This window comes from Salvelinus sp. IW2-2015, linkage group LG25, assembly GCF_002910315.2.
Source record: "Salvelinus sp. IW2-2015 linkage group LG25, ASM291031v2, whole genome shotgun sequence".
In the NCBI taxonomy this organism is placed as follows: Eukaryota; Metazoa; Chordata; class Actinopteri; order Salmoniformes; family Salmonidae; genus Salvelinus; species Salvelinus sp. IW2-2015.
This window is the reverse complement of record NC_036865.1, coordinates 23135424-23156147: the sequence shown is the minus strand read 5'-3', so window position 1 is coordinate 23156147 and position 20724 is coordinate 23135424. Positions and strand designations below refer to the sequence as shown.

Genomic DNA, 20724 nt, shown 5'->3' with positions numbered 1-20724 from the left:
ACCGCCAAACTAGCTCTAGTCCACGCAAACGTCTGGTCCTTAGATATGCATGGGCCAAAGAGTCTGGTCGCATAGAGATCCTACTATAATTATTAAGTATTCTAATTCCTAATTCTTTGGATAGTCATTCATTTAGTATTTTGGAGAAATTACACCCTGTGCATACAAAGAAAGGTTACCCAGCACTCAACGTCTTTACTTTGGTGAGTTAAAGATTTAGATTATATGACTTAATTTGCAATTTATTTCATAATTTAGCAAAACAAAATGGGGGCCTGACGACTCACACTAAATTCTTCCGCTGCTCTGTTGTTCGCTACATACTTTYGTCTGAGACTCATTGAAGTCGTCTGTAGTGATGCGAGGAATGAGGGGTGTTGTACAAAACAAAGCCATCAGCAATTGGATTGTCTCTAACCAATCAGAGTATCAAATGACAAATTTTCTAACCTCCGCTTAACCACATTATCCACTAAATTGGCCAGATTTAAAAAACATTTGTTGATTTTTGATTATTTATTTTTATTAAAATGGCGCCGAAGAAGGCAGACGTTGTACGTGTCCCCAACCGATTGTGTTTTTTTGTTAATTTATTAGCGTATTTAGTAAAAATAAAAATAAAACGTATTTTGTACATAATGTTGCATCTACCGTCTCTTATGACCGAAAATAACTTCAGACATCAGGACTGCGATTACTCAACACGGACAGGCAGAATCATTTTTTACCTTTAACGAGTCTGATGAGCCCGAAGCGAGCGATACACTGCTTTCTCGGGAACAGGCCCATCTCCCTGTGATTTACGTGAAGAGGAGGCGGAGAAAAAGGGGCCAAAGGGCGGGCGTCCTTTTGAGAATTCGAAGGCGATCGAATAAACCCTCACTTCCTTCCATTCTGCTAGTAAACGTGCAATCTTTGGAGAATAAAATTGATGAACTACACACAATATTAAACTACCAACGGGACATTCAAAACTGTAATATCTTCTGCTTCACGGAGTCGTGGCTGWACGATGACACTATCAAGATATAGCTGGCTGGTTATACGTTGTACCGGCAGGATATTACAGCGGCGTCTGGTAAGACAAGGGGCGGCGGACTATGTATTTTTGTAAATAACAGCTGGTGCACAATATCTAAGGAAGTCTCGAGCTATTGCTCGCCTGAGGTAGAGTATCTTATGATAAGCTGTAGACCACACTATCTACCTAGGGAGTTTTCATCTGTATTTTTCATAGCTGTTTACATACCACCACAGTCAGAGGCTGGCACTAAGACAGCACTCAATGAGCTATATTCCACCATAAGCAAACAAGAAAACGCTCACCCAGAGGACTTTAATGCAGGGAAAATTAAATCAGTTTTACCAAATGTCTACCAGTATGTTAAATGTGCAACCATAGGGAAAAAAACTCTGGATCACCTTTGTAGAAATAGGCAGGGTTCATGACCTTGGCAACCAGACAACTCTGATATAAAGTGTTTTTTCTTGAAGTTGCCGGGATGTCACGTGTCCTACTTATATCAGCACACTCATAACAACCTACTCATTCAGAATACTCCATTCAATCAAATAATCCACACGTAGCAAATAAGTCATTACATTTTTTGTTAACAAAATTCGACTGTCAAATACAAAAACACCTCGCTTGGTGAGAGAAAACAAAACCGCTGGAGAAGACAGATTTTGGGCCCGTTATCCCTCTCCCTTTGCCTCTTCCTCTCTGGCATTACCCACGTGTGTTCTGTCTCTGGCCCAATGCATTGGTTTCTGGACCAATCAGATGGCCACGAACGTGTTCATGTTTGGTGAAGTACTCAGATCAAAAGACAGTACAGTATGAAAGGGAAATGTAAAGAAATGTTCAACTTCATATTCATCATCTCCAGCACCACCTCAACAGCAACATGTGAAAATTGCGACTTTCTAGGTTTTGTAGTAAAAAAATTGAGAAGGATAAGTGTGTCCAATGACATCATCGGTGTGCATCGTGTGATTTTAACCAATTAGGAGTTGGCATTGCCTACTAATTGGTTGATGATGTCATTGGAAACACTTCTATCCTCTATATTTTTTACTTCAAAACATAAAAACCCTCCATTTTCACATATGTTGATGTTGGGAGATGATGAATAGTTCAAAATGTTTGACATTTCCCTTGAAGATAGGCTACAACTGCTTCTCCAAAAGAAATCCCTGATCACACTTGTAGGCAATGTCATGGCGAGGTTGGCCTCAGGGTTTAGAAACTCCGTGCTCAGATCCAGAACATTGCGCAAAAGAAACTAACATGCTGACCAAAGTGCCTCCACCATCGTGTGCATGTTGATTTTGTCCAACCACACCAGAACCGTTCATGACACGCAGGTTAAAATATCATAACCAACTGTGGACCAACTATATTCATTTGGGAACAGGTCAAAACACACGAAACATTCATGGACATTTAGCTAGCTTTCTGTTGCTAGCTAATTTGTCCTGGGAGATAAACATTGGATTATTTTACCTAAAATGCATATGGTCCTTCTTTTTTTTTTGCTGGATCTTTATACAAAATTGTGTGTTCTCTACTCCGGCAATTAACTAATTAAGATAAAAAGGGACGCTATTCCTGGAAGCTGAAAATGTCCCAGTTCTTCCATGGCCTGCAAATTCACCAGACATGCCACCTATTGAGTATGTTTGGGATGCTCTGGACCAACGTGTACAACAGCGTGTTCCAGTTCCCGCCAATATCCAGCAACTTTGCACAGCCATTGAAGAGTGGGACAACATTCCACAGGCCACAATCAACAGCATGAGGGAATGGTGGATACACCAGATACTGACGGGTTTTCTGATCCACGATCTGTGACCAACAGATGCATATCTGTATTCCCAGTCATATGAAATCCATAGATTAGAGCCTAATTTATTTATTTCAATTGACTGATTTACTTATATGAACTGTAACTCAGTAAAATCTTTGAAATTGTTYCATTTATGTTTTTGCTCAGTATAGTTAGTTCTCTCTCCTCATTCCTCTTCTGTGGATTTTATATGGCAGATGGCAACCAACTTTAACTTCTCCAGGATAGGGGGCAGTATTTTCACGTCCGGATGAAAAGCGTGCCCAAAGTAAACTGCCTGTTTCTCAGGCCCAGAAGCTAGGATATGCATATAATTGGTCGATTTAGATAGAAAACACTCTAAAGTTTCTAAAACTGTTAAAATGTCTGTGTCTGTGAGTATAACAGAACTTATTTGTCAGGCGAAACCCCGAGGACAAATATTCCAGGGGYAAAAAAATTGAGGTCACTGTGTTTTCAATTGGCTTTCTATGGGAAACTATATTTATGAGGAACCTGGTTGCAGTTCCTATGGCTTCCACTAGATGTCAACAGTCTTTAGAAATTGGTTGATGTTTTTCTTTTGAGAAATGAAGAAGTAGGGCTGTTCATTGTGAGTGTCAAGCCAAGTGGACTCTGTGTGGCGCGCGTGAACTGGAGCTCGCTCCACGTTGTTTTTATCCGCTATTGAGCACAGTATATTCTTCCTTAAATTTMATCGATTATTTACGTTTCTAAGGTTGGATTAGGAAAGTTGTTTGAAATGTTTCGACCAAGTTTACAGGTAACTTATTAGATACTTTGTAGTCATGTTGGGAGAGTTGGAACCGGTGTATTTCTGAATCAAACGCGCCAAATAAATGGACATTTTGGGGATATAAAGAGGGAATTTATCGAACAAACGGACCATTTGTGATGTTTATGGGACATTTTGGAGTGCCAACAGAAGAAGATCTTCAAAGGTAAGGCATGAAATATATCGTTATTTCTGACTTTTGTGTCGCACCTGCCTGGTTGAAATATGTTTTTCATGTGTTGGTATGCGGGGCGCTGTCCTCAGATATTCACATGGTTTGCTTTTGCCGTAAAGCCTTTTTGAAATCTGACACGGCGYCTGGATTAACAACAAGTTAAGCTTTATTTTGATGTATTGCACTTGTGATTTTATGAAAGTTAAATATTTATAGTAATTTAATTTGAATTTGGCGCTCTGCAATTTCACCGGATGTTGTCGAGGTGGGACGCTACCGTCCCACTGATCCGAAAGAAGTTAAGGACCAGGCTTTAGACATAGTTTCAGGCTTTTATTTTGAAAAATGAGCGAGATTTTTCAAAAGTAGTCAGGTGTCCTCTGATTAGTTCCTGCGCGCGAGAGGGGTAGCTCTCCATTTTCTTTCTCTCTTTTATTGAATAGGTTACGGTTCGGTTGAATTATTATCGATTATGTTTGTTAAAAACAACCTGAGGATTGATTATAAAAAACATTTGACATGTTTTTACGAACACTTTTTGGAATTTTCYTCGAACGGAACGAGGCTTTGGTTTTCTGAACATAACGCGCAACCCAAATGGCGTTCTTTTGTTATAAAAGTAATATTTATCGAACAAAAATAACATTTGTTGTGTAACTGGGAGTCTCGTGAGTGCAAACATCCGAAGATTATCAAAGGTAAGCGATTAATTTTATTGCTTTTCTGACTTTCGTGACCATGCTAATTTGGGGCTAGCTATTGTAGCATTGATTGATATACTCACAAAAGCTTGGATTGCTTTCGCTGCAAAGCATATTTTCACAATCTGACACGATAGGTGGATTAACAACAAGCTAAACTGTGTTTTGGTATATTTCACTTGTGATTGCATGATTATAAATATTTTTTGTAATTATATTTGAATCTGATACATTTGAAATTTTCTTCTGCCTTTCAGGACCGGAATGAGGCTGTAGTTTTCTGAACATAACTCGCAACCCAAATGGCGTTCTTTTGTTATAAAAGTAATATTTATCGAACAAAATAACATTTATTGTGTAACTGGAGTCTCGTGAGTGCAAACATCCGAAGATTATCAAAGGTAAGCGATTCATTTTATTGCTTTTCTGACTTTCGTGACCATGCTAATTTGGGGCTAGCTGTTGTAGCATTGATTGATACACTCACAAAAGCTTGGATTGCTTTCGCTGCAAAGCATATTTTCAAAATCTGACACGATAGGTGGATTAACAACAAGCTAAGCTGTGTTTTGGTAATATTTTGCGCCCTGCAATTCAGCAGTTGTTTAGGAAAATGATCCCGCTAAAGGGATCCGTAGCGCAGAGAAGTTGGTTGAGAGAATGAAGCTGGTTGAGAGAATACCAAGAGTMTGCAAAGCTGTCATCAAGGCAAAAGGTGGCTACTTTGAAGAATCTAAAATATATTTTGATTTGTTTAACACTTTCTTTTTTGGCTACTACATGATTCCATATGTGTTATTTCATAGGTTTGATGTCTTCACTATTATTCTACAATGTAGAATAAAAAACCCTTGAATGAGTAGGTGTGTCCAAACTTTTGACTGGTACTGTACGTCCTTGGGTGTTGCATAGCCTTTGGCCAGAGTTATGCCGCGCTTTGTTTTCCGGATGTCTAGCCCACATTTTCTGTACAGGACACCTACAGCACCCGTTGTCACAGGAAGGCCAAAAAGATCATCAAGGACAACAACCACCTGAGCCAATGCCTGTTCACCCCGCTACCATCCAGAAGGTGAGGTCAGTACAGGTGCATCAGAGCTGGGACCGAGAGACTGAAAAACAGCTTCTATCTCAAAGTCATCAGACTGTTAAACAGCCGTCACTAACACAGAGAGGATGCTGCCTACATACAGACTCAAAATCACTGGCCACTTTAATAAATGGAACACTAGTCACTTTAATAATGCCACTTTAGTAATGTTTACATATCTTGCATTACTCATCTCATATGTATATACTGTATTTTTATACCATCTATTGCCTCTTTCCTGTGCCGCTCGGTCATCGCTCATCCATATATTTATATGTATATATTCTTATTCCATCCCTTTACTTAGATTTGTGTTTATTAGATAGTTGTTGTGGAACTGTTGTTAGATATTACTGCACTGTCGGAACTAGAGGCACAAGCATTTCGCTACACTCGCATCAACATCTGCTAACCATGTGTACGTGACCAATAAAATTTGATTTGAAGCACGTGCTCCACTTTTTTCTTGCCTAGTTAAATAAAGGTTAAAAAAACAGTAAAACAATGCACGAGTTAAAAATATTTAACGCATGTGGTACACAGAATGCACCCTCTGCAGCCTAGTGCTGAAGCGTTGCGGCCTGTTCCATTGAAAATGATTGACTTCCGCTGGAATGCAAAGAGTTTGATGCATCTAGTTGACATGAGGCGTTAGGAGTTCTTGGTACGCAGTCAAGAAATCCTCCAAAAATGGACATGGAAAGCGACAGAGCACGGGGACAACGGATTGTCTTCARGCGATGGACCAGAGCTAGGCATTCATCAAGATAGACATGTAAACGAAAGATAAGAACGGATTTGTTGAGCAACGTACATGCCGATAAGAGATTATTATCGATAAGTGATTATTTCTGATGGAATGGTGATCTTAAATAGTTAGCTTGCGGAGTGTCTCACTAAATCTGACAAGCTGAGAAAGCTGAGAAGTTAGCATTAGCTATAGCATAGCGTGCAGCCTTTGTCCTTCAAAACAGACTACATGGTTCAGTATGCAACCCAATTACATATTCATGGTTAAAACGTATAATTTGGGAAATATATTAACCTCCCAGTGTAATCCGGAGGGCACAGCCCATCCGTACGGACGGCGCCATCTTGAAGTTATGAAAGGTCCTGAACAGCACAACAAGTAGACTGAGATGTGCCGATTCAAAAATAAGATTTTGTTTAATTTGGAAAACTAATAACATTACATTATGGATAACGTACAGGTAAATATGATTCATATGAAAGCTATGTTCAATGTAATTAAAGCTATAATGAAGTAAAGTGTTTAAATTATAACCATGTAGGCTTCACATGACCTGGACCTCAGATCCTGGTATTAGGCTATATGGGTGACTGGTTAAGAAGTATTGGGTGGCGTGGCATATAACCCAGCTATTCTGTGTGAAATACAAATGCATTTTCTGTCTGTTAAATTAGCTTGATTTCTGATGCCTGTTTCTGTTGAATGTATTCACAGGTTCAACTTAAAGAGCAAGGCTCATGCTATGCTTATTGCCACTGTGTGTTCTATTACAATATGTTTCAGCATTTCATGAGACTTCTCACAGCTGCAGAAGGCAAGGAACTGTGAAAAAAAAAAGGCCTCTAGACCAGAATACCCTGTTACAGATCATGTCTCTCATATCTGTGATAGCCGCCATGTATGCTGCAGCTTCGGAAATGACTCCCAGCAGCAATGCACTGAACATGGAAAAGTGAGGGTGCTGAAGCTGTCAGGAAATATGACAGGAGACAGGAAACAAATTAWAAAGATTCTGGAAGGTCCCTCTCCCACTGTCAGTGAAACGAGCAGAGTTCAAGCTTAAAATACATTTCAAAATCTACAGGTTTCGAATATGGCAATTACGTTGTACATGTGACAAACATCTGTCCGGTTCTACTYTTATTCGCTCTCCTTGGGGTTTGATTACAAATGACTCTGAGACTTTTCTGCATAATTTACAGCCCTTTTCTCAGTGTAAATATGAGTGTTTACTGTGTTAGACATGAGTGTAGCTGCAGCACTAGTATGGGGCAGTGTAGGAGGCAGGAGAGCTACAGTATGTCTTATCATAATGATTCAGGTGTTGCATAACCATAATCCATTAAGTATCTAAAGGAACAAATAGCTGTGTGTTTCTCAATCCATGCTATATTCAGGTGATAGAAGGGATAACTTTCCTCTGTAAATTATACTGACTCCACAGAGTATCTCTTGATGTTAATCAAGTGTGACATATCGCTACTAGAAAATTAACCTTGTCCATTCATATGTCCTGGAGCATTGGCAATATTACATTGTAATGACACACCACTGTAAAGACATTGTAGTGACACTGTAATGACTCTTCTCTTACAAGAGGGATAACCCTATCACTTCACCCGCTCTGTCTGACCCCTCTTCAAGCTTCGGTCCAGTAGAACTGCATGCTCTTTTTACTCAGATCTCCATGCCTGTTCCTCTGGTCTGTGACAGACGCTTCCATAATCAGTCTCAATTCACCGTGCTCTGTATAATTACCCTCCCTCAGGCTACCAGCTGGGCCCTCAGCCACAGGAAGTGGTTTTGTGTGTGGCGGGTCACCCATCACTCCCGCCAGAGGACTCAGCTGTAATTGGCGCGTGGCGAGGGAAAATATCAACAGTGTGTGTCGCAATTGCATTCAGTATAAATGTGGCAGCATTATATTCCTTTTCTGTGGGATAATGAAGGTAATGGTATCAAGTTATTTTGTATGGGAGGAGTAACTGCTGTGCTGTAGTGTGATACTGTTATCAAGAGAAGTTGCACACTCAGAGGGCTTCTACACAAATAACTGACTAACTGAGGTGAGTTAAAACAACTTCTGCTTAGCACACACACACACACACACACACACACACACACACACACACACACACACCACACACACACACACAACACACCACACACACACACACCCACACAACACACCCACACACACACACACACACACACAACAACACACACAACACACACCACACACACACACCACACACACACACACACACACACACACACACACACACACACACACACACCAACACCACACACACACACACACACACACACACACACAGAGAGTCCCCATTCCTCTTATCCATATCTAGTCCAGATCTATTGTCCAGGCCAGGCATTTCCTGAAGAGACCCTTAGGGGACCCTGAAGGGGTTGATGGGGAGCAAGCCTCCAGCCCCCACGCTGATTGATGTCAGCCTGTAATCTCCAAAGCCACCTGGAGAAGTCGATTTAGTGAGGTCACTCTGGGCACAACCTGACAGGGATCGATGCATCCCTGTTGGCACCATGCAGCACTGGACCAAGCCACTGACTCTGGCAGCACTGAGGAGAGAGAGGGAAGGAGGGGAGAAAGAAAAAGAGAGAGAGGGGGGAGAAAGAGAGAGGGGAGGAGGGAGAAAAGAGAGGGGAGGGGGGAGAAAGAGAGGGGGGGAGAAAGGGAGAGAGGGGGGGTTGAGAAAAGAGAGAAATAGGGGGAGGAAAAGAGAAAAGAGAAAGAGAGAGAGGGGAGGAGGGAGAAAAGAGAGTGGTGAGAAGGGAGAAAATAGAGAGGGGGAAGGAGGGAGAAAACATCAATAGTGACACAATAGCATTCAAGATAGTCCACAGGTGCAATTTGGAGCATCAGTGTTCCTGACCAATAGTGCAAGAAGCATCTCTATCAAATCACCCGGTTCCTCTTCTCAACAGACCATTGTATATCATACATTTTATTTGGGGAACCAGTTCATCAGGACACAAATGAAAGCACACCTAGGATGCACTTTTCATTACAGTAAAGTGTCAACTGCTGACATTCCATAAGGACAGTCTATTCATTTTGGATGAATTTTCCCTGCTTTGGGGTTATCAGTGTTCCTCACACTGCGCTGCTGTGAGCAATGTTGACTGTCAGGCATATGCTGTTTTCCTCGCCAGGGAAATTGCTGCCTAGCCATTCAGCCCCAGAGTTTTTATTTAAGATTATTGATATGAAATAATGGCTTTTCTGGGAACACGACCAAAGAGACTTACTAACTCAGTGTATCCAGTTCCATTTAGAGGAAAATTAGTCTGTGTACTTTGTTAGCTGGAAACACAAAGGCTAAATTGAACTAAAGTGATAGTCCAGCAATAGTGAAATTGGAGGTTGTCACATTAGGGCTTGGCTAAACATGAAACAAAGTGTTGGCAGGTCCACTGGCCAATTTTCTGCTATTGTTTTGATGTCCCTGAAACAGCCATGAAATATATTAGTGATGAAGAAAGCATACACAGGCAGCCCAATTCTGATATTTATTTTTACAAAATGMTATTTTGGCCAATRAGATCAGCTCTGAAAAAGAGCTGATGTAAAAAMATCTGATGATTGGTCAAAAGGCCAATTAGTGGAAAAAAGATCAGCGTTGGGCTGCTTGTGTAAACACAGCCATGTTTCTGTTTGAGGGTAACCCTTTTGTTTTGTTCTAAATGAAAGCGCCGTCTCAGCCGATCATAATAGGAATAATAATTGATGAGTGATGGGACATTCACGTGCTTGTTGGAAGTCTTATGTCTGACAGGATTGTGTTCAAGTGCTTTAGAAGTTGGAACAATTCTTCAACCAATACGATTTTAGATCGCTAGATAAGCTAGCTGACGTTGCTAATAAAGTTAGCTAGCTTGCTTAACATTTAGAATATGGTCAAACTATCTACATTCTACTGTAACGATGTGCGCTGATAGCCGGGCAGCAAGTTCAGGGAGTGAGTGTTTTAATAAATAAACGGGACATAATACAAAACAAGAAACAGTAACAATGCACAGACAAGAAACAGAAACAATGATGCCTGGGGAAGGAACCGAAGGGAGTGACATACTGTATATAGGGCAGGTAATCAAGAAGGTGATGGAGTCCAGGTGAGTGTCATAATGCGTGTAACAAGGTGACAGGTGTGCGCCATAACGAGCAGCCATGTGACCTAGAGGCTGGAGAGGGAGCACACGTGACATCTACATTATCCACATTGATGAGTTTGGAATGGTCAAAAACTGTTTTGTTTTCATCTTTTGGTTGAAAAGTGGTGAATTGTCAGAACTCGTGTAACAACATTTTCTCTGAGTTTCCCATTCACTTATAATGGAGAGTCGTTCAAGTGAAACTTCCCGGTCAAAAGTCAGAACTTCCGTTAACTCCAACAGCACAGGATCAAACCCGAGAGCCTAATAACCATAACAGAATGCAATTAAATAGTGATTCTCTTTGATTTCTTCATCATTTAAAATGGGGAAAAAAGCACTTGAACATCTGAGTTATCTCATTGCAGGTGCATGGGAACAATGTGATTACTTACTAAGAAAAGACAAACGAGCACAATGCTCTTGCTCATGTCACTTATTTTTATTAAAGCTTACATGATGGCCTTTTGGCCTTTCAAGAGTAATTTCTTCATAATTTAACACCAAAAGGTTTGATAAAAATCACACATGACCGATAAATAATTGAACCAACTCTGTCAGATGAAATATTGATTGTGAAAAACGATTTAATATTAATGAAGTGAGCAGAGTTGGAGGCAAACTTAGTCTTTTCCAAAAGAGAGACATCCCATTGAACACCACAGTGTTAATTACAAGGGAGATGGGGAATAGGAAGACGGGTCAATTGTTTGCATGTAGTAAGCATATTTGAAATGGCTTCAATACTTCATCAGATGAGAGCAACATTGTCACTGATTAAAGTGCTGGGGGCGAATCACATCGTCGGAGCGATTGACAAAGAAAAAKTATATATTAATAAGGATTCTTTATTAAGATAGGCATTTGAATGTCCCTGCGGGGCAGAATGAGACATATAGTCAGACCAAGGACGGCGAGGTTGGGAGAAAAGCTACATGGGATAAAGTGATGGAGAGGTAATGAGAAAAAGGGATGAGAATAGGGAATGAAAGGTTGAAAAAGAGAGATGGGAAAGAGGGAATGAGGGAGAATGAGAGATATAGCATGATAGGGTAATGACAGGAAGGAACTTGAATGTGCTGTTAGGAGGCTGACAGGCCGAGCAGGGAAGGTGACCGAGGCTGTAAGAACAGCAGAAGGATCAGAAACGACAGCAGACTAACTGGAGATGAATGAAACAGGAGCAGAGTTGACCTACAGAGAAACACCCAGAGAMAGGACCGACAGAAAACAGAGGGAGGTAGAGGAGGAACAGATGTATAAAAAGAAAGATCCTGAGAGAGGACCGACAGAAAACAGAGGGAGGTAGAGGAGGAACAGATCCAGAGAGAACAAACAGACACCCAGAGAGAACATCTAGACACCCAGAGAGAACATACAGACACCCAGAGAGAACATACAGACACCCAGAGAGAACATATTAAGACACCCAGCAGAGAACACAACAGACAGCCCAGAAGAGAACATATAGACAAACCGGACGAGAAATATAGACAATCAGAGAGAACATACAGACACCAGAGAGAACATATAAGGACACCCAGAGAGAACATAGACACCAGAGAGAACATACAGACAACGACTCAGAGAGAGAACATACAGACACCCAGGAGAGAAACATACAGACCCAGAGAGAACAAAGAACGAGAAACATATAGAAACCCAGAGAGAACATATAGACACCCAGAGAGAGACATAACAGACAGAGAGAACATACAGACACCAGAGAGAAATATAGACACCCAGAGAGAACATACAAACACCCAGAGAGAACATACAGACACCCAGAAGAGACATCAGACACCCAGAGAGAACAATAAGACACCCAGAGAGAACATACGAACCCAGAGAGAACATCTAGACACCCAGAGAGAACATTACAGACACCCAGAGAGAACATATAGACACCAAGAGAAATACAGACACCCGAGAGAACATATAGACACCCAGAGAGAACAAACAGACACCAGAGAGAACAAAAGGACACCAGAGAGAACATATAGACACCGAGAGAAAAACAGACACCCAGAGAGAAAACAAACAGACACCCAGAGAGAAACATATAGAAACACCCAGAGAGAACATACAGACACCATGAGAGAACAACAGACACCCAGAGAGAACAAACAGACACCAGAGAGAACATACAGACACCCAGAGAGACAACAAGACACCAGAGCAGAACAAACAGACAGCCAGAGGAGAACAAAGACACCAGAGACGAAATACACGACACCCAGAGAGAACAAACAGACACCCAGAAGAGAAAAACAGACACCAGAGAGAACAAACAGACACCAGAGAGAACAAACAGACACCCAGAGAGACACAAACAGACACCCAGAGAGAACAAACAGACACCCAGAGAGAACAAACAGACACCCAGAGGAACAAACAGAGAGAACAAAAGACAGCAGAGAGAACAAACAGACAACCAGAGAGAACAAACAGACACCAGAGAGAACAAACAGACACCCAGAGAGAACAAACAGACACCAGAGAGAACATACAGACACCAAGAGAACATACAGCACCAGGAGAACATACAGACACCAGAGAGAAATACAGACACCCAGAGAGAACATACAGACCCAGAGAGAACATACAGACACCCAGAGAGAACATACAGACACCAGAGAGAACATACAGACACCAGAGAGAAATACAGACACCAGGAGAACATACAGACACCAGAGAGAACATACAGACACCCAGAGAGAACATACAGACACCCAGAGAGAACATACAGACACCCAGAGAGAACAAACAGACACCCAGGAGAACAACAGCCCCAGAGAGAACAAACAGACACCAGAGAGAAAAACAGACACCCAGAGAGACAAACAGACACCCAGAGAGAACAAACAGACACCACGAGAGAACACAGACCCAGAGAGACCATATAGACACCCAGAGAGAACACAGACACCCAGAGAGAACATACAGACACCGAGAGAACATACAGACACCCAGAGAGAACATATAGACACCCAGAGAGAAAAACAGACACCCAGAGAGAACATATAGCACACCAGAGAGAACAACAGCCAGAGAAAAACAGACCCCAGAGAGAACATACAGACACCAGAGAGAACAAACAGACACCCAAGAGAACAAACAGCACCAGAGAGAACAACAGACACAGAGAGAAACAGACACCCAGGAGAAAAACAGACACCCAGAGAGAACAAACAGACACCAGAGAGAAAAACAGACACCAGAGAGAACAAACAGACACCAGAGAGAACAAACAGACACCCAGAGAGAAAAACAGACACCCAGAGAGAACAAACAGACACCCAGAGAGAACAAACAGACACCCAGAGAGAACAAACAGACACCCAGAGAGAACTAGACATACCAGGAGAACATACAGACACCAGAGAGAACATACAGACACCAGAGAGAACATACAGACACCCAGAGAGAACATACAGACACCCAGAGAGAACATACAGACACCCAGAGAGAACATACAGACACCAGAGAGAACATACAGACACCCAGAGAGAACATAAGAACCCAGAGAGAACATACAGACACCCAGAGAGAACATACAGACACCCAGAGAGAAATACAGACACCAGAGAGAACATACAGACACCAGAGAGAACAAACAGACACCCAGAGAGAAACAACAGACACCCAGAGAGAACAACAGACCCGAGAGAACAACAGACACCGAGAAACACAGACAGAGAGAACAAACAGACACCCAGAGAGAACATACAGACACCCAGAGAGAACATGACACCCGAGAGAACATACAGACACCCAGAGAGAACATACAGACCCAGAGAGAACATACAGACACGAACCAGAGAGAACATATAGACACCCAGAGAGAACAAAACAGACACCAGAGAGAACATATAACACCCAGAGAGAACAAACAGACACCCAGAGAGAACATACAGACACCCAGAGAGAACATACAGACACCCAGAGAGAACAAACAGACACCAGAGAGAACATATAGACACCCAGAGAGAACAAACAGACACCCAGAGAGAACATACAGACACCCAAGAGAGAACATACAGACACCCAGAGAGAACATACAGACACCCAGAGAGAACATATGACACCCGAGAGAACAAACAGACACCCAGAGAGAACATACAGACACCCAGAGAGAACATACAGACACCCATAGAGAACATAAGACAACCCAGAGAGAACATACAGACACCCAGAGAGAACATACAGACACCAGAGAGAACATACAGACACCCAGAGAGAACATACAGACACCCAGAGAGAACATATAGACACCCAGAGAGAACAAACAGAACACCCAGAGAGAACATACAGACACCCAGAGAGAACATACAGACACCCAGAGAGAACATACAGACACCCAGAGAGACATACAGACACCAGAGAGAAAAACACCCAGAGAGAACATACAGACACCCAGAGAGAACATACAGACACCCAGAGAGAACAAACAGACACCCAGAGAGAACATACAGACACCCAGAGAGAACAAACAGACACCCAGGAGAACAAACAGACACCCGAGAAGAACAAACAGACACCCAGAGAGAACATACAGACACCCAGAGAGAACAAACAGAACCCAGAGAGAACATACGACACCCAGAGAGAACAAACAGACAGACACAGACCTGGAACATGATGATACTCTTTATGTTCTAAGACCAGACAGACTTGTAGAGAGCCATGGACAACAGGGACACAGAGAGGCCAGAGATACAATTTGGCATAGAGACATACAGAGTCTTGGGAGAAGAGGCATATGAACACAGAGATATACTGTATAGTCTTGGAAGAAGAGGCATTTGAACACAGAGATATACTGTACAGTCTTTGGAGAAGAGGCATATAAACACAGCGATATACTGTACAGAGTCTTTGGAGAAGAGGCATATGAACACAGAGAAATAGAGAATCCATCAGACACAACAAACAATCCATTCAAACCTATCAAGCAGGGGTATTCAAGTACTATTTTAGAAGGTCCAGTTACACAAATGTTCTAGGTGGCAAAGGTCTGGATGAATAATGTCATTTATGAGCTTAGTAACAAACCCCCACCTCACAACCCATGCAACACCAAACTGTTCACACCCCTCTTGTTGGCGGAGAGAAAATGTTGCTCTATTAAAGCTAATTTCCTGCAATTCTATGCATTCTTRCATGTCTTATGTGTGTTTATATGATACCAGGGGTCAAAGCCCGACCAAGTTTTGGGGGGGGACCTGCAGTCCGTATTTACCCCGTTCTGGGTCCGGATCCGGTCCTGCTGTCCGCCAGTTGAGTATGAAGGCTATAGAGCATCAAATAATCATTGATGTCTGGGCAGTCAGCGCTGATGGGGACAAACAGACATTAGTCATTAGATATTAGTCAAGCAATGATTCACTTTTACCTCTGAGCTAAAGGACATGTCTCAATTGTGATCTCTTTATGCAGGTATATGAATTCATGAGTGGACTGTGTTTGATTTTGGCATAGACGAGCAGGAGTCACAGTCAAGGTTTTATGGTTTTATTGAGTAAGTATGGCTCTTTTCAAATGGCTGAATTAAAAGGACAAGGCTGTAATGTGCTGGATGAATTGAGGGACTGTGCGTGTAATGGAATGGAACAGCTCTCCTGGTGTTTGGGTATATTTTTGTTCTATACCTCTCCTGGTGTTTGGGTATATTTTTGTTCTATACCTCTCCTGGTGTTTGGGTTATTTTTTGTTCTATACTCCTGGGTGGTTGGTTATATTTTTGTTCTAGTACCTCTCCTGGTTGTTTGGGTATATTTTTTGTTCTATACCTCTCCTGGTGTTTGGGTATATTTTTGTTCTATACCTCTCCTGGTGTTTGGGTATATTTTTGTTCTGTACCTCTCCTGGTGAGTCAGCAACAACTACACATAGAGCAAATACGGTCATCATCACTGGCCAGGTGGAGATGGACGTGTGATCTACTTGACCTTTGATCACAATAGCAAGTGTAATGTAGCCTTTAACGTTGACCTTTAACCTGACCTCACACATTAGTTGTTTTAAAAACCTTGGCACTGATTTCTATGCCTTGTTGTTGTGAGGGTTCAGTGAAACCCTCCCGGGCATCTTCCTGAGCTAAAAGATTAGGCTTCAGAGAAAAGATCGCAACACATGGGAACACATGAAAAATACATGTACATAATACTTAAAAGATAGTCTCCATGCAAATTAAAAAACACAGCCTCAAGAGGGTAGATGAGTTAACTTATTCGTTCACTTTACACATTCACAAGTTAAAGGAAAAATGAATGAATGATGACATGTTTCTCCACACTTCTCTGTCCAGATTATTATCCCCCCCCTCATAACTCTTTGACATGGCTAAATGGTGATGGACTCAACAGTAGTACCTGCTCCAGGAGGAGTTAATCTAGGATCAGCTCCTCTCAAACCTCACTTGAACATTCTTTTTTAGAAGCCTGGATTTGGTGACAAAATTATAATATATTTTGCAACTGCAAATACAGTACCAGTCAAAAGATTGGACACACCTACTCATTCAAGGGTTTTTCTTTATTTTTACTATTTTCTACATTGTAGAATAACAGTGAAGACATCAAAACTATGAAATAACAWATATGGAATCATGTAGTAACCAAAAAAGTGTTGCTGYGTATGCTGAGCACTTGTTGGCTGCTTTTCTTTCATTCTGCGGTTCAACTCATTCCAAACCATCTCAATTGGGTTGAGGTCGGGTGATTGTGGAGGCCAGGTCATCTGATGTTGCACTCCATCACTCTCCTTCTTGGTCAAATAGTCTTTACACAGCCTGGAGGTGTGTTGAGTCATTGTCCTGTTGAAAAACAAATGATAGTGCCATTAGTGGTTTCTTTGCAGCAATCGACCATGAAGGCCTGATTCACGCAGTTGATGTTGAGATGTGTCTGTTACTTGAACTCCGTGAAGCATTTATTTGTGCTGCAATCTGAGGTACAATTAATGAACTTATCCTCTGCAGCAGAGGTAACTCTGGGTCTTCCTTTCCTGTGGCGGTCCTCATGAGAGCCAGTTTCATCATAGCGCTTGATGGTTTTTGCACTGAAACTGCACTTGAAACTTTAAAAGTTCTTGGAATTTTCCAGATTGACAGACCTTCGTGTGTTAAAGTAATAATGGACTGTCTCTTTACTTATTTGAGCTGTTCTTGCCATAATATGAACTTGGTCTTTTACCAAATAGGGCTATCTTCCGTATACTACCCCTACCTTGTCATAACACAACTGATTGGCTCAAACACATTAAGAAGGAAAGAAATTCAACAAATMAACTTTTAACAAGGCACACCTGCTAATTGAAATGCATTCCAGGTGACTAACTCATGAAGCTGGTTGAGAGAATACCAAGAGTGTGCAAAGCTGTCATCAAGGCAAAGGGTGGCTACTTTGAAGAATCTCAAATAATAAATATATTTTGATTTGTTTAACACTTTTATTGGTAACTACATGATTCCATATGTGTTATTTCATAGTTTTGATGTCTTCACTGTTATTCTACAGTACAATGTAGAAAATAGTAAAAATAAAGAAAAACCCTTGAATGAGTAGATGTGTCCATACTTTTGACTGGTACTGAATGTAGAGTTGTCTGAAGTTATATTTGGTCTGTTTTTCTCAGTTGTGTAATAGTTAGAAAATATTACCACAAAACAGACACAGTAGAGCAAATTGGAGCAAACCGAGCCAGACCACACTAGACTAATTGATCCCATTGGGCAAAACATTGTTTCCACGTAATTTCAACCCCCAAAATCTACGTGATGACGTTGAATCAACGTGGAAAACMAATTGGAATTTCTAAAATCAACATAAGGGCAGTTCATCTTTTTTTCACCCAACTTTTAACCTAAATCCAATGATATGGTGAAATGTTTTGTTGATTGAACATTAGTTTGACAACTGAACCAAATGTAAATCCAAACTTAACATTGAACTGACATCTGTGCCCAGGGAAATGGCAGATCTGATGTACTAAAGCCGGTACGATTGATTAAGTAAACTGCTATCTCCCATTCAGCAGCTAACCTGGCCGTAATTACTTCTGAAGAGCTGCATCCACGGTAACTGCAAGCTAAAAGCATTCTGGAATTTCTCCCTGACTGCCCATGAATTATTCATTCCATTATAATCCTGAGGAAACTGTGGAATTTATCTTTCTTAACCATTTTCATGAATAGTGACATAATGGAGAGAGAAATAGAGTGAGAAAACTTCCTTTCATTACTGTGCTCATGCGGTTATCTAACGGTCTGTCTGTTGGATGTGATGGGGGCTAACTATAATAAATGTATCCAGGGAGACATGATGTAAATCATTATCAGTGGAGAGACAGTGACCTCGCCCTGGCTTGGACCCATCGCTCTGTCTCTAAAATGGCAGCTCCTATTTATAGGCTGCCAGACAGGCAGTTACCGTTCCCCAGAAAATGTGCTTTTAAATTATCGTCAKTTCATTATTCATTAGCGCACATTCAGGACGTATTACGCCTGTTGAATAATTAAAGCAGGTTAATAATTCAAAATGAGATAAACATGGGCTGGGTTAACACAGTTAATAATTAGCCTGGGACAGTTAGAGAGCCACTGACTGACGGTTTTTGAACTGTGTGACTAAAGTCATTTATTACCATGCTGTGACGATGATCTGATATTATATAGCTTATGACTTGGAACATGCTGTTGACATTGTGTTGCTTGAGGACATGGGGAGATGGGGAGATCATTTTTTAATGTAATGTCATCTACTCATAACAAAAACGTCCATTAAGGATATGTTGGGGAAAGTATGACTAGGTCGTTTTAAACTCTGTCTTTCTCGCTCATTTGTCTTCATGTGGGTTTTTGTCTGCAACTTATGATTTTCAATTACATGTTGTTGTTTTTTTCATTTACATGTTGTGTGTGTCTGTTATGGGAATGGGATGAGTCACACACACACAGAGCTGGAATAAGAAATCATAGGCCCCGGGGATTTGCTTGTAGACCAGTCAAGATGTATGTCATTGTATGCTGTAGTGTTAAGATTTCCCTTCACTGGAACTAAGGGGCCTAGAACGAACCATGAAAAACAGCCCCAGACCCTTATTCCTCCTCCACCAAACTTTACAGTTGGCACTATGCACTGGGGCAGGTAGTGTTCTCCTGGCAGCCCGCCAAACTTAGATTCGTCCGTCGGACTGCCAGATGGTGAAGTGTGATTCATCACTCCAGAGAACGCGTTTCCACTGCTCCAGAGTCCAGTGGTGGTGATCTTTACACCACTCCAGCCGACGCTTGGCATTGCGCATGGCAATCTTAGGCTTGTGTGAGGCTGCTCAGCCATGGAAACCCATTTCATGAAGCTCCCAACTAACAGTTATTGTGCTGATGTTGCTTCAAGAGGGAGTTTGGAACTCGGTAGTGAGTGTTGCAACAGAGGACAGAAGATTTTTACGCGTTATGCGCTTCAGCATTTGGAGGTCCCGTTCTGGGAGATTGTGTGGCCTACTACTTCACGGCTGAGTCGTTGTTGCTCCTAGATGTTTCCACTTCACAATAACAGTGTTTACAGTTGACCGGGACAGCTCTAGCAGGACAGAAATTTTACAAACTGATTTGTAGGAAAGGTGGCGTCTTATGACGGTGCCATGTTGAAAGTCACTGAGCTCTTCAGTAAGGCCATTCTACTGCCAATGTTTGTCTATGGAGATTTCATGGCTATGTGCTCGATTTTATACACCTGTCAGCAACAGGTGTGGCTGAAATAGACAAATCCACTAATTATAAGGGGTGTCCACATACTTATATATATACTGTATATACATATATATATTTTAATATATATTTATATATATATCCTACAGTCGGCAACTAAATACAATTTCCAGTGGCACACTAACTCACCTAATGATAAACATGAAGCCGTAGGCTACTACTCACGGTGATGGCCGATGTACTCCTCTTGGCAATAYCCTATCTCAAGATGAGGTACTTTCTTTGAAAAGCAGTGCTGCTGTTCGCAAAACAATTGAGAGTTGTTGACATTTTTTTATATTGTTTGCTAATCTTGTCAACAAAAAATTTTATAAAGTGGTTGGCAATATCAAGGGTTTTGTTATGAAAAGCCATCTGCCTCAATGAAAGATGGAGCCAAGTTTGCTTTCTTGACTAGAATTTCATTTAAAGTACTCCAGA

The 20724-nt window shown here is 41.4% G+C and overlaps 1 pseudogene; it reads right to left on the bottom strand.

Annotated features, from left to right (window-relative positions):
* Window positions 1–20724, bottom strand: part of LOC111951758 (small ribosomal subunit protein uS5m-like) — a 108901-nt pseudogene that overhangs the window by 52120 nt on the left and 36057 nt on the right.